Genomic DNA, 14,515 nt, shown 5'->3' with positions numbered 1-14,515 from the left:
GTATAAAAGGCCTATTCAGACTACTCAGACCTTGTAGATATTTAGCCACTAATGCCAAGATTATTGATGATAATCTTTGTCTTGTGGGTTAGCATGCGTCATAATAACAGTATTTTGAAGCCTATTGTCAAATCAATTTATCTTACTTGTGGAATCATGTAAAGAAAATACCACTTTGTATTTAATATGATCCATGATTAGTTTGTTGTAAGTAAATTTTGAATGGTTTACAAATGAATTATCTTGATCTGGGAATGATGGATTTATTATAGTTTAATATACTGGTGAAAACATGTTAATACATTCTGTCATTTTGACAGTCTTTACTGTAAAACCTGGAACATTGAATAGACTGTTTTTCAGGAGACCCCAGACCTTTTTGACAAAGCCACAGTTTACTATGAACTTGTTCTGATGATAAGTTATGTAGTCATGGCAAGTGATTAGGAATTTGTTATTTTCCATTTGAGAAATATAATGTATAAATGAATTTTTAAATAACTTTTCATTATATGGACTTTTTATTGGGAGTAGTGTTTACATAAAATATGCCACATTCATTTACAGACTACAAACACACATCACAGATGTATATGTGCCAAAGTATAATAGCTATGAGCTTGGGTAGCCCTTAACATTTTTCAAATTTGAAACATTGTATCAATTATGGAACTGTAACTAATTAATAATTGAAGTTTACTGTTTAAGATGTATCACCAGAAATCTGAATATTTTATAGAGCCATTTCTTATTTTTTGTAGCAGTGATTTTCAACTTTCTGCACACATTGAAGTCTTCTCTCTGAAGAAAAAGTTTTCTGGGACTTACCCTTAGAGATTCTGAGGCAGTATATCTAGATTAGGGTTTAATTACTTAGATTTCTAAATTTTCATGTGCTGTTGATCTGAAGTCCACATTTGAGAATCCATTTTTTAGATAGACTTTTAAAGGTTACCAGAGAAAAACAGGTAACATTTAGAGGGAAACCAATTTGGATCTCAGCTGATCTTTCAATCCAGGCCCTCAAAGCTTAGAGGTCTTAGAATAATATATGCCAAGCTGTGAAAGAAAATGGATGCCAGCCAAGAATACTATACCCAGCAAAATTAAGCTTCAGAATTGATGATGAAATAAAACCTTCCATGATAAAGAAAAGTTAAAAGAATTCACTAGAAAGCCTGTACTATAAACCATACCCAATAAGATATTTCATGAAGAAGAAATGAAAAATAAAAGTGAAAACCAGCAAAGGAGAAACTATAATAAAAGAACAGTGAATCAATTGACAAACTAATTCATATTAAAAACAAGAAATAAATAAAAATGATATGGAATAAAAATCATATCTCAATAATAGCACTGAATGTAAATGGCCTAAATTAATCAAATTAAAGACATAGACTTGCATTTTGGACTAAAAAACAAGACCCAGGTACCAGCCTGCTCTATTGCCAGCACATTGCAGGTTCCTGAGCTGCCTGTTCCACTTTGCTTCTCCTCTCCTGGGAAGGCCCTGGGGACAAGAGCAAGAAGTGGGGACCATGTTCTGATGCAAACTGATGGCTCTCAACTACTACAATCCTTCTAGCTTCAACTGTAAAGATGAAACAGAATTTAGAAACTTTATTGTTTGGCTTGAATATCAGATGATTACTACACTACAAGATTAAAGACAGGTAATATAAGAAACATCCACAGCAGTGACTATCCTGAGTACTTTGAAAAGTATCTCAGAGATGTTAACTGTTCCTTCAAGATTCAGGATTGACAAGAAGTAATTGGTTGGCTTATTGGCTTTGCTATTAGACTTGAGTATGGAGATGATGCTGAAAAATACAAGGATTTGGTACCTGATAATGCAAAAAAGTATTGACAATGCAACTAAAAATGCAGAGGCATTGGTCAATTTGGACATAAATAATCCTGACTTCAAGCTGGTGTGATGGCTTTGGCTAACCTTCAGATTCAGTATGGTGATAATTGCCTGGTAATGCTTGAGGCAATTAGCATTTGGGTTCAAGGATGCCTAACACATGATTCAGTTGCTAAAGCAAATCAAACAAAAGAGGGCTTGCCTATTGCTTTAGACAAATATATTCTTGGCTTTGACACAGAAGATGAAGTTCCTAATGAAGCTGCCAAGATTCTGTGATTGCTGCATATAGAAGAACTCAAAGAGCTACAGAAAAAAAAAATGATGAAGCCATAGTAGCTGTTCAGGCAATTATTGTTGATCCAAAGACAGAGCATAGATTAGGGAAAGTTGGAAGATGAAGGATTTTAGCTTCTTACCTACTTAGTATAATTGGGAACCATGTACACTTCCAGCATGTGTTTGGAAATCAAATGTCACATTTTCAAGGGAAATTGACTATGTTCTAGAGATTTACCACCATTGTTTTGTTTCCTCTAAATTAAGCTTGAGAAAGTGGGGGAAAGAAAAAGACAGGACCCAACAATATGGTGTCTCCAAGAGACTCACCTCATAGGCAAAGACATCCACAGACTGAAGGTAAAAGGATGGGAAAAACAAAACATATCATATCTTAAAAACAAGCTGGGGTTTCCATCCTCATATCAAATACAGTAGACATTAAGCCAAAGTGAATCAGAAGGGACAAAGAAGGACATTTTGTACTGCTTAAGGAAATTATACATCAACAAGCCATAACAATCATAAATATTTATGTCCCAAACAATGGACCATCTGCGTATATCAAATAAGCCCTTCTCAATTTCAAGAAGCAAATAGACCACAACACAATAATATTGGGTGACTTTAAAACACCTCTTTTACCACTAGATAGATCCTTCAAACAAAAATTAAATAAAGAAGCTATAGAACTAAAAAATACAATTAGTAATTTAGACTTAACAGATATGTATAGAATACTTTATTCATCAATCAGTGGTACATGGATCTTTCTCTAAAATAGACCATATCTCAGGCCATAAAGCAACTCTTAACAAATACAAAAAAATAGAGATAATACCTTGCATCCTATAAGATCATAATGGAATGAAAGTAGAAATCAATGATAATATAAAAAAGAAAAGCTACCCTAACACCTGGAGACTAAATGATATGCTATTGAATGATTGAAGGAACACCAGAAGAATCAAGGATGAAATAATAAAAAATACTTACAGGTTAATGAGAATAGTGATACAACATAGCAAAATCTCTGAGACACTATGAAGGCCATGTTAAGAGGAAAGTTCATTGCAATGAGCTCATTCATTAAAAGAATAGAAAGCCAACAAATAAATAACCTAAAATTATATCTCAAAGCCCTAAAAAAAGAACAAATCAATACCAAAAGCAGTTAGAAGACATGAAACAATTGAAATCAGAGCTGCAATCAATCAAACTTAAACAAAAATACTCCAAAAAATTGACAAAACAAAAATCTGTGAAAAAAATCAATAAAATTGATAAATCCTTAGACAAGTGAACAAAGAGAAAGAGAAAACTCAAATTACTCAAAGCAATTTGTGATGGAAATGGAACTATTATTACTGAAATACAGACGATAATCCGAACCTATTTTGAAAATTTATACTCTAATAAAATAGAAAATCTTGATGATATCAACAAAGTTCTAGGGACATATGACTTAAATAGAATCGGGAAGACATAGAAAATTTAAACAGATCAATTTCAAGCAATGAAATAAAAGATACCATCAAAAGCCTACCAATTAAGGAAAGCCAAGGACCAGATGGAATCTCAGCCAAGTTCTATAAGACCTTCAAAAAAGAATTAACTCCAATATTGCTCAAATTATTTCATGAAATAGAAAAAGAGACAACCCTTCCAAACTCATTCTATGAAGCTAGTATGAGCCTGATGCCAAAACAAGACAAAGACACATCAAGGAAAGAATATTTCAGACTAATATCCCTGAAGAACATTGATGGAAAAATTCTTAATAAAATACTAGCAAATCACATACAAAAACATATTAAAAAGATAGTGCCTCAGAATCTAGTGGGGTTCATCTCAGGGATGCAAGTTTTTTTTCAATACATGGAAATCTATAAACGTACTTCATCACAAAAATAGACTTAAAGAGTCACATGATTATCTTAATGGAAGCAGAAGAAACATTTTACAAAATACAACATCTTTTCATATTCAAAACACTAGAAAAACTAGGAATAATACGAATGCACCTCAACATTGTAAAAGGTATATATGCTAAACCCAAGGCCAACATCATTCTGAACGGAGAAAAATTGAAAGCATTTCCTCTAAAAACTGGAACAAGACAGGGATGCCCTCTTTCACCACTTTTATTCTAGCCAGAGCAATGAGACATGAGAAAGAAATTAAAGGGATACAAATAGGAAAAGAAGAACTCAAACTATTCCTATTTGCTGATGTCATGTTTCTATATTCAGAAGTCCCAAAAAACTACAATAGAAAATTTTCAGAACTCTTAAATGAATTCAGCAAAATATCAGGATATAAGATTAACACCCATAAATCGATTGTGGTCTTACACACCAATGATGAATCAAGTGAAAGGGAAATTAGGAAAACTATCCCATTCAATGTTACATTAAATAAAATAAAATATTTTTTATTTTATTGAAAACTACAGAACTATGAAAACTATAGGACACTAAAGAAAGAAATTCAAGAAGACCTTAGAAGATGGAAATATCTCCCATGTTCTTTGATAGAATTAATATTGTTGAAAGGGCCACACTATCAAAAGTGTTATACAGATTTAATGTGGTTTCTATTAAGGTTACAATGATATTCTTCATAGAAATAGAAAAAGCTGTCATGAAATTCATTCAGAAAAAATAGTGTCCCAGAATAGCCAAAGCCATCCTCATCAACAAGAGTCAAATAGGAGGCATCACAATACTAGACCTTAAATTATACTGCAGAGCTATAGTAACAAGGGCATGTTATTGGCACCAAAACAGACATGAAGACCAGTGGTACAGAATAGAAGACACAAAGATAAACCCACATAAATATAGTATCTCATACTAGAGAAAGTCACCGTAAACATACATTGGAGAAAAGATAGGCTCTTCAACAAATGGTACTGGGAAAACTGGAAATCCATATGCACCAAAGTGGAATTAATCCTCTCTCTCACCCTGCACAAAACTGAACTCAAAGAGGATCAAGGACCTAGGCTTTAGAACAGAGACCCTGTGCCTAACAGAAGAAAAAGTAGGCCCAATTCTCCATCATGTCAGCCTAGGAACCAAAGTCCTCAACAAGACTCCTAAAGCACAAGCAGTAAAATCAAGAATCAATAAATGGGATGAAATCAAACTAAAAAGCTTCCTCACAGAAAAGGAAACAATCAAGTACCTGAAGAAAGAGCCTACAGAATGAGAGAAAATCTTTGCCACCTGCATCTCAGATGGAGCATTAATCTCCAGGATATATGAAGATCTCAAAAAACTTAACACCAAAAACAAAAACAAAACCAAAAAACCACAAATAGCCCAATTAATAAATGTGCAAAGGAATTGAACAGACACTTCACAGAAAATAAATAAGAATGATCAACAAATATATGAAAAAAATGTTCAACATCAATAGCAATTAGAGAAATGCAAATTAAAACTACACTGAAATTTCTTCTCACTCCAATCAAAATAGCAATTATCAAGAATACAAGTAACAATAAATGTTGGCAAAAAGACACACTCCTACATTGCTGGTGGGACTGTAAATTGGTGCAAGCACTCTGGAAAGCAGTATGGAGATTCCACAGAAAACTTGGAAAGGAATCACCATTTGATCCAGTTATCCCACTCATCAGTATTTACCCCAAAGACTTAAAATCAGCATTCTATAGTGATGTGGTCCCATCAATGTTCATAAAAGATCAATTCACCTTAGTTAAGCTATGAAACCAACATAGGTGAATGGATAGATGAATGGATAAAGAAAATGTGGTACATATGCATAATGGAATATTACTCAACCATAAAGCGGAATGAAATTGTGGCATTTGGCAGCAAATGGATGGAATTGGAGGCCATCATGCTAAGTGAAATAAGCCAATCCCAAAAAACTAAAGGCTGAATGATGTCTTTGATATGTGGATACTGACTCACAATAGGGTGCGGGGAAGGAAGATTAGAGGTTATAAAGATTGGACGGGGTAGGGAGGAATCGAGAGTAGAAGGCAATGGGAGAGACAATAGAATGAATCAGACATAATTTTCCTGTGTTCATATATGAAAACACGACCAGTGTAACTCGATATCATGTACAACCACAGGAATGAGAAGTTATGCTCCATGTATGTAGGATATGTCAAGTAACTAAAAAGAATAAATTAAAAAATCCATTCTTTATAAAAATGGAGGCAATATTTGCTTTCTCAGGTTTTTAAAGATCTGGTTCCAAACAATGGACACACACACACACACACACACACACACACACACACACATTTGTATGTATAAGTATATAATATATTAAAATATTATACTATGTATTTTATATATAATTTATGTATGTAATGTATTTTATATAAAATTATTTTTATACATTTACATATATTTTATATGATTAATATATGTAACACATAATTATTAATATATCATATAGAATAAATATTTTTTTATATACAATGACTAAAATTTTAGTACATTTTATGTATAATTAATGTATTATATATTATATAGATATTTCTATTACATATTTCTATTACATATTATGCATATTTTATGCTTAATATACATATTTATATGTAATGTATGTATATTTATATGTATGTTTTTGTGTGTTTGTGTGTAAGTAATTAACAGCAGATGTTAGGTTTCATTTTCTCTTCTTGCCCTCTGAATTGTGTTTATTTCCCTTAAGAGAAGAATTTATTACATTGGAAACTATACACTCTAAAACTAGGGGAGAAAAGAAGACACCTTTTTTAATGAGTTAAATTATCTGATTAATCTTTATAAATCACACAACATTTATTTTCCCTAACCACTGAGTACCATTATGAAGTATATGTGATATGTTTCTCACTAAGTGAACTATACTGTGCAATTTTTTTTCTGTTATAGTTCAGCATTTTGCCATGCTCAAAGGTTGTTATTTTGAGGTGGATTTTCATTGTGTGAAGTTTAGTTGTGGACAAGGGTAAAATAAAAGGTGTTCAAATGTCTGGTAGCATTTTTTTGTCATTTATGATTTCAGATACATTCTTTATTAGCTGAAAAAATAACATTAAATCATGCTATTTTAAAACTGGAACTGTTATTGTAATTACATGTTGAATTTACTGCTATTTTTGAAGCTATCCATATAGATAGAGACTACTGAATTAACTGGGGAGTCACTGGAATAATTTCTTCCTATAACTAACACCTAACAAAGTATACACTTAATAAATATTTGTTAAACAAATTAAATTTGGAGACTGGGCCCTTGAGATGATAGCTTACCAATTTTGATACGAGATGCCAGGTAAGGAGGCAGAGCTTTTTTCATTAGTTATAATTTCAGCCTCTATGCTTAGTTCATCAGAATGCATAATGCTCATCCACCGATTTACAGGAGTGCTTCTTCATTACACATGGGCTGCACATCCTCTGATACTCTAAGAGCTGAGCCTTTCCAAATTGTATTTAATGGTCTGGATTTGGGGTGGAAATTAAACTGGAATACACTAATGCCTACCACTGCTAATACTGCATCATCCCTATTTTTTTCCTCTTGTTTAGAATAACAACAAACAATATCAATGTATCTTGGTGGAAGTGCTTACTTTTTATTAATGTGGCTTTTAAAAAAGAGCTATATAATTCTGACAAATTAGGTTGGAATATTGCTGGTAATATATCCCTTATATGGCCTCATCAGACTGATGCTCCTGTACTCATAATGCCTTTTCTTTGTATTGAAAAATCTTTCCCTGTCAGCCAAGGAAGTATTAAAATCCTAAGTATAAAGAGATCTATCTTTTCTGTCCTTTATTCTGGGCCCTCAAAAACATCCTTTGAAAATAACACTTTTTATTGTGAAAACATAGAATCTGGGCAGTCAAAATATGTAATATTGCTTCTTTATTTCGATATGTAGCATTTATTAGTTATGAGCATGATATATTCATCCAAACCAAAGACCAAATTGCATTTAAAAAAGCAAAACAGGGCTGGGGATGTGGCTCAAGCGGTAGCGTGTTCGCCTGGCATGCATTCGATCTTCAGCATCACATACAAACAAAGATGTTGTGTCCGCTGATAACTAAAAAAAAAAATATTAAAATTCTCTCTCTCTTTCTCTTAAAAAATAAAAGTAAAAAAGCAAAACAATGTACTCTCCAAAATAACAAACACCCCCCATGTGCATCGTAATCAATTTTATAAATTAACAGCTAACAAAATTTTATTCTTTTGACTATACTCAGCATGCATTTGTTGTGTTTTATTTCCTTTTAACTAAAATGATTTCTTCTTCATTTTTCTTTCATAATTTATTTTTAATTTTATCCCACTGAAAATTTGTTACATTGCCTCAAATCTGTTCCTGTACAAGAAGAATAAAAATAAAGTTAAAAAATTTAAAAGACATTATTTATTCATACAGTATGTGCTTTCTAAAAAGCTTATATACTGTCCATGGTAGGTAGCATACTGCATTTAGTTTTCCATATATAAACTCTGTGTTAGAACTCTTTCCTAAGATTCTATCTAGTGCCCTTATGTAATCTCTTAATTAACAGTATAAAACTTACCCCATCTCACTTAAACCTCCCTTCTTCATGTTCTAGATAGGAAATTATCAATTGATTGTCCATATCTGATCTTGGGCTCTTTTTATTTGCCCAAAACCATGTTGGCCCACATGGTACTACACACAAAAAAATTTGAGTTAGTTGCCAAATAATTGAAAATTATAAATTGCCTATAAAATTTCTGATTTTGACTTTCTTTGAAAACCTAGAAGATGCAGACCTATGTATTTATTTGGCAAGAGTAATCTGTATCTCAGTGGTACTTGTTTCTTTGAGTTGGGACAAGAAGTATCTTGTTCACTTCAGCCTATACTACTTTCTATTAGTTTGTAGCCATTGAGGTTAATGGTCAATTGACATTATTAGTACTTGTGTTGTTGTGACTGTTTAGATCTTTCTGCTTCACTAAAACTTATACTCTGGTCAGCATTTCTGGGCACCATTAGCAATTGTAAACTACTCTATAATGCATTTTCTGTTTCAAATATGATACTTGAAATTAATATTGTTTGTTTTTATTATTGTTTAGTTTTGGAATGTCTCCTAAAGCTTATGTTTTGAAGGCTTTTCCTCCAATGTACTAATGTCCAGAGGTTAAGCTTTTGGGAAGTGATTGGATCATGAAAACTTTAACCTCATTGGTGAATTATTCCATTTGATAGATTAATAATTAGAATGGACTACTGGGAAAATGTGGAAACTGTAGGTTTGTGGAGCATAATTGAAGGAAGCAAATTATTGGAAGTATGCACTCGAGGATTACATCCTGTCCCTAGCCCCTTCTCTGCTTCCCAGCTATCATGAGCTGAGTACCTTTCCTTTTTCATTCCCTTCCTCCATTATGTTCTGCTTCACCTCAGGCCCAAAGCAATGGAAGTATCTGACTACAGACTGAAGCCTCTGAAACAAGGAGAGCCAAAATATATGTTTCTCCCTTAGAATTGTTTTTCTCAGATATTTGTTACCAATGAAAGAAAGAGAGAAAGAAAGAAAGAAAGAAAGAAAGAAAGAAAGAAAGGAAGGAAGGAAGGAAGGAAGGAAGGAAGGAAGGAAGGAAGGAAGGAAGGAAGGAAGGAAGAAAGAGCTGCATGATTTTGAAGGCAATATCTTGGGAATCAACCTAATATTACGAATTTCAGGTTCCATAATCTGTAGAGAAGATATTTTGGGGTTAAGAATCTCCTTTGATGCATTATCTCATTATGTACTTGGTAATCTGCCATCACTCTTTATGGTTTGACTCACTTGAATGCCCTGTCAGGTTGTCTTTATTCACTATTCACTCTAGTGTCTATCAAGGAGTGTGTACCCAGAGCTTCTGTCTTTCCACGTATTCCTTACAAGTTCGGTAACTACAATAATACATGTATTGAGCCACTATTAACAAGTATGGTCAAAATTTCATTCACTGGTTGCTAAAAAATAATCTGCAATGGGGAATATGACTTTATATGTAGATTTGTGGCAGAATGGAAAGTTCTGATGAACTATCATAAGTTGAAGAAATTGAGAAAAAAGGGAGATTTAAGGTGTTATTCAAGGAAATGCTTTGGTGGGAGTGTTTTAGTTCGCTTTTTCACTGCTGTGACTAAAAGACCAGACAAGAACAATTTCAGAGTTTAGTTTAGTTTAGTTTAGTTGGGGGCTCACATTTTCAGAGGTTTCAATTCATGGATGGCTGACTCCATTGCTCTGGCCCAAGGTGAAGCTGAACATCATGGTAGAAGAGTGTGATGGAGGGGAACAGCTTACACAATGATCAGAAAGCTCAGAGAAAGACTAAGCTCAGGTCACCAAATTTATAGCCCAAAGCCTTGCCCCTAGGGACCCACCTCCTCCAGCCACACCCTATGAGCCTATAGTTATCACTCAGTTAATCCCTGTCAGGGGATTAATTCTAATAACCCAATCATTTCACCTCTTAATATTCTTGCATTGTCTCACACAAAAACACTAGGAGAATATCTGCTATCTAAACCATAACAGGTAGTTTGGGAATCTTGTTTAGGGAATATTATTGATGTTGTAAAATTTGCAAGAATTGCATTGATAATAGAGACCTTAAGAGAAATTCTTCCTGAAATATTTAAAATTGTGCTTCCTATTTGAAACTTAACATACAACAATGATCAATAAGCATGCCTCATTTATACCTCAAAGGTAAAATGTTGTGATTCACTTTCCCCAACATCAGTTCTTCCTTCATGTAGTTGAGTAACAACAAAAAACATTCTCTGTGTTTGGGAAAGACTTTTTGATATGCATCATAAAACAAGGATAACTTATCTTTGTACAATAAAGGAATCTCATCAGCCTTCATATTCCTAATGTATTCATCAAGAAAATGGGCAATAAATAAGATATATTTGTAGGAATAATATTTTATTTATTTATTCATTGCTTTTTTCTTTTGTAATTCTCATTGTCATGCAGGAGAGTGTCTTGAAATTTTGTCTTTTATTTTCAAGATCATGCTCAGTTTTCTTGGTTATTCCATTTGAGGATTAGAAAAGAAATTATTCTGGTTTCAGAGGATTTTCAAATCCATATAATTTCCTCTTCCTCTGAACTGCAGAATATTTTAAGATTCAGAAACCATACAGAAGAATATTGAAACTCTACTTTTCTTCCCCTTAAATTGCTGTTTGACCTTACAGAGTCTGTGTATACCTTCAAATCAATTTTATATGTCTTGCTTTACTAAAGTGAGCTTATAGTCTAACATTATGTTGTCAAGTTAAGATGGTTGCTTCCCCTTGTTGTATAGGGTGATAAAAATGTTTGATCAACTTAGGTCATTAACTTGATTCAGGATGGAAATATAATATAGAATGGATTATGTAAGTAAAAAAATCATTTCATTGTAATTATCTGACATTTAAAAGCTGGAATTGGGTGAAAGAAAGCACATTAAATTTATTTTATCATTATGGACTCAATTTTGAGCAAAAAAGATCTTTTTGTGTGTCGATCAGTACAAAACTATGAATGCCTCTCATGCTTTTTCAAAGTTTTAGGCCTGATTCAGATTTTTTGGTTTTATCATGACAATCTCTTTTTTTTAGAGCAAATATATGGAGGATTCTTATTTTTATAAACACTATTTTGTTCTGAAATGCTGTAATTTGCATTGGGACATCATTATTTTTTGCCTGCCTGGAAACCTATGGGTGGGTACTTTTAGTATAATATAATCAAGGAACATTTTGAAATGTTCTTTAAAAATAAATATGATGTACCACATACCTTAAAGTATGCATTTACTCTCCTAGAGATGGAATTAAATTTGCTGATGCTTTAAAATACCAACATGATTGATAGACTATTTACATGTGACCACCTGGTAATGCATTCTTATTCGCCACTTGTTTTCTCTTGCTAAAATTGTACTTAAATCACACTGCAAACTAACTCAGATACTGAAATATCTAGAAGGAAAAATTACCAGAACTGACATTTTCCAACTTTGAATTTTAGTTTTTAGATAGACAGTCAAAAGCCTTCTAGAAAATCAATTAATTTGACAATCTAACAAAGGCTCCTTGTTTACTCAGTTACCTGAAATTTGTCTTTCACTCTGAGTGCTTGGCTTTATTAATGAGTTCTTTTGTTTATTTGCTTTTTGTTTTCTTAACTCTCCATGTTAATGTGTCAGATGATGTAGGGAAAATTTATAACTCAAGTAATGTTTAAAGTCTAAGGTTTATTTTAACATTAAAATTCTGAAAGTATAAAATTCTTATGAAATCATGGGTATATTGATTTTCACACCTGGAATTTTCAAGTGGGCATATGTAGAAAGTAAAAATGTTGGATCAAATCTTAAAAACAAGCCAACTTACTCTTAGTGCTTTCCACAAATCTCCGTATTGCCAATGGATTTGTTTTGTAAAGCTGAATTGGAGATAATTTCATGTTTGCCTTACTATTTGATTTCATTCCATTTATTCTCGGTCCCAAACAGTCTAGAACTTTTACTTTTTTATTTTCTGAAATTTGGAAGTATATCTATGATAGTTTTCAAATGGGAAAGTTTATACTATGGGTTAACATTCCCCATGGTAGAAAATATAAACAGTAGCAGAAAATGGTGCTCTAGCCTTACAAATATTACATATTACTATAGAAATAGTCCTGATTCTTATTCATTTTAATAGATGCATGATTTATGATGGAATTCGTGACATTTATATATGATTTATATAGGTTCCAAGTTTTATTTGTCCCTTTCATTTTTCTTATTAGCACTATGCCTTAGATAAAATAGGTACTAAGAAAATATTTTGGGACAAGTGGACTGTAACTTAAACTATTTTATATTTAGGTTTCCTAGCATGTGAGCAATAATTAAATAACTTGGAGTGTGGGGAGGATATGATATAATGCATGCTTCTATTGAGTGGTGTTATGTTCTCTCTATTGTAAGAAGGAATTACTTTTATTTTTATTTTTTTAAGTCTTAAGATCTTTAGTTTGGGGGAATTAACATGTAAAAGTTAATATCAGTGAAATCCTTCAGAACAGATCAAAGTAGAGGTAAGGAGGGGATGCCCTTGTGAGCTTCATTGCCACCTGAGAGTATCTAGGAACTCCAGTGAATGGATGTTGGAGAGAAGTGAACAATACTGGGAAACTATTTAGAAAACTTCGAGATAAGACACCAGATAATCCCAGTGTGTTATTTGGGGAACCACGCCTTTTTCCAAAAGTATCATTCAATATAGCAAGTCTTTGGTATGTAAAAATTTTCAGCAATATTTACTAACTTAGATAATTATTCTTTTTTTTCAGTATTCTTTGACTATTCTTTTTTCATGAAGAGCCGTTTACTGGACAGATGTCTTCTTAGATATGCCCACTCTTGCCTGAAAGGCAATGACTATTTCAGTAGCTATTAGCATATTAAGAAAACTTGGGTAATTCCATCCACTTCACATTAATTTTCTCTTGTTGATTATTTGCTGTAATATGTTAAATAATTGCTCTTGAATGGGTCAAGAAAAGCAGTCGTTCACCTGTTTTGATTGCTATAAATATCTTCGAAGTCATCCAAATGTGCCTCCATATTATTCACCACTCTTCTAAGCCATTAATAAATATATTGAACACCTGTGCTAGCACTGATCCCTGAGGCACCTCATTATTAACCTAATTGCACAGCTTCATGATATTTCATTTAACCTTGATTTTATTACCAAACTTTTTTCAAACCAAGACATTTCAAATTAATGATAAAACTTTACCTTTTATCCTGTGGTTGCTATGGCTTCATAATTGAATCTGCAAGTTTAAAAAATTCTGAATGAAATACCACTAGACATTAATTTTTCTTAAAAGTTCAAACAAGAAAAGTTATTTGCTTTTTTTTCCTCTCAGCTATCTTCTGAACTTCTTGTCTACCCACTTTTCCTTTCATTGTCTTCATCAACTGTTTTCAGTATGTTCTGGTGCAGAAGCAATAATTCTATAAACATAGTATTTTGATTTTGGATACAATTCTGTCTGTGAGTTCCAACTTCCCAATGCTATTTTATTGCTGTTACCTTCATCAGACAGTATGCAGGAAAGGAAAAATAAGAAGGAATTCATGTTAGATGAAACCTCTATACATCAGTGAAGTCATGGTAAGTGAAGAACTAGGTTTGCATCTTCTGGTATAAATCAAGCTATGGAATATAGTTTTGTCTATAATGTTGGAGCTTAAGGACTCTGAAGACCACGTGGTTAAATTTCCCTTATTTTTTAGGTAAAGATGCAGAATATCAAAGGAGTGAGCTGGTCTTTAA

At 32.7% G+C, this 14,515-nt stretch overlaps 1 protein-coding gene and 1 pseudogene across 1 annotated transcript in view; both read left to right on the top strand.

Moving 5' to 3' along the window:
* Positions 1 to 14,515, top strand: part of Ctnna3 (catenin alpha 3) — a 1,674,700-nt gene that overhangs the window by 528,793 nt on the left and 1,131,392 nt on the right. The window lies entirely within an intron of this gene.
* LOC113187004 (RNA transcription, translation and transport factor protein pseudogene) lies at positions 1,542 to 2,274 on the top strand (annotated as a pseudogene).

This window comes from Urocitellus parryii, chromosome 5 (assembly GCF_045843805.1).
Source record: "Urocitellus parryii isolate mUroPar1 chromosome 5, mUroPar1.hap1, whole genome shotgun sequence".
NCBI lineage: Eukaryota > Metazoa > Chordata > Mammalia > Rodentia > Sciuridae > Urocitellus > Urocitellus parryii.
This window is presented reverse-complemented; position numbering and strand designations above follow the sequence as displayed.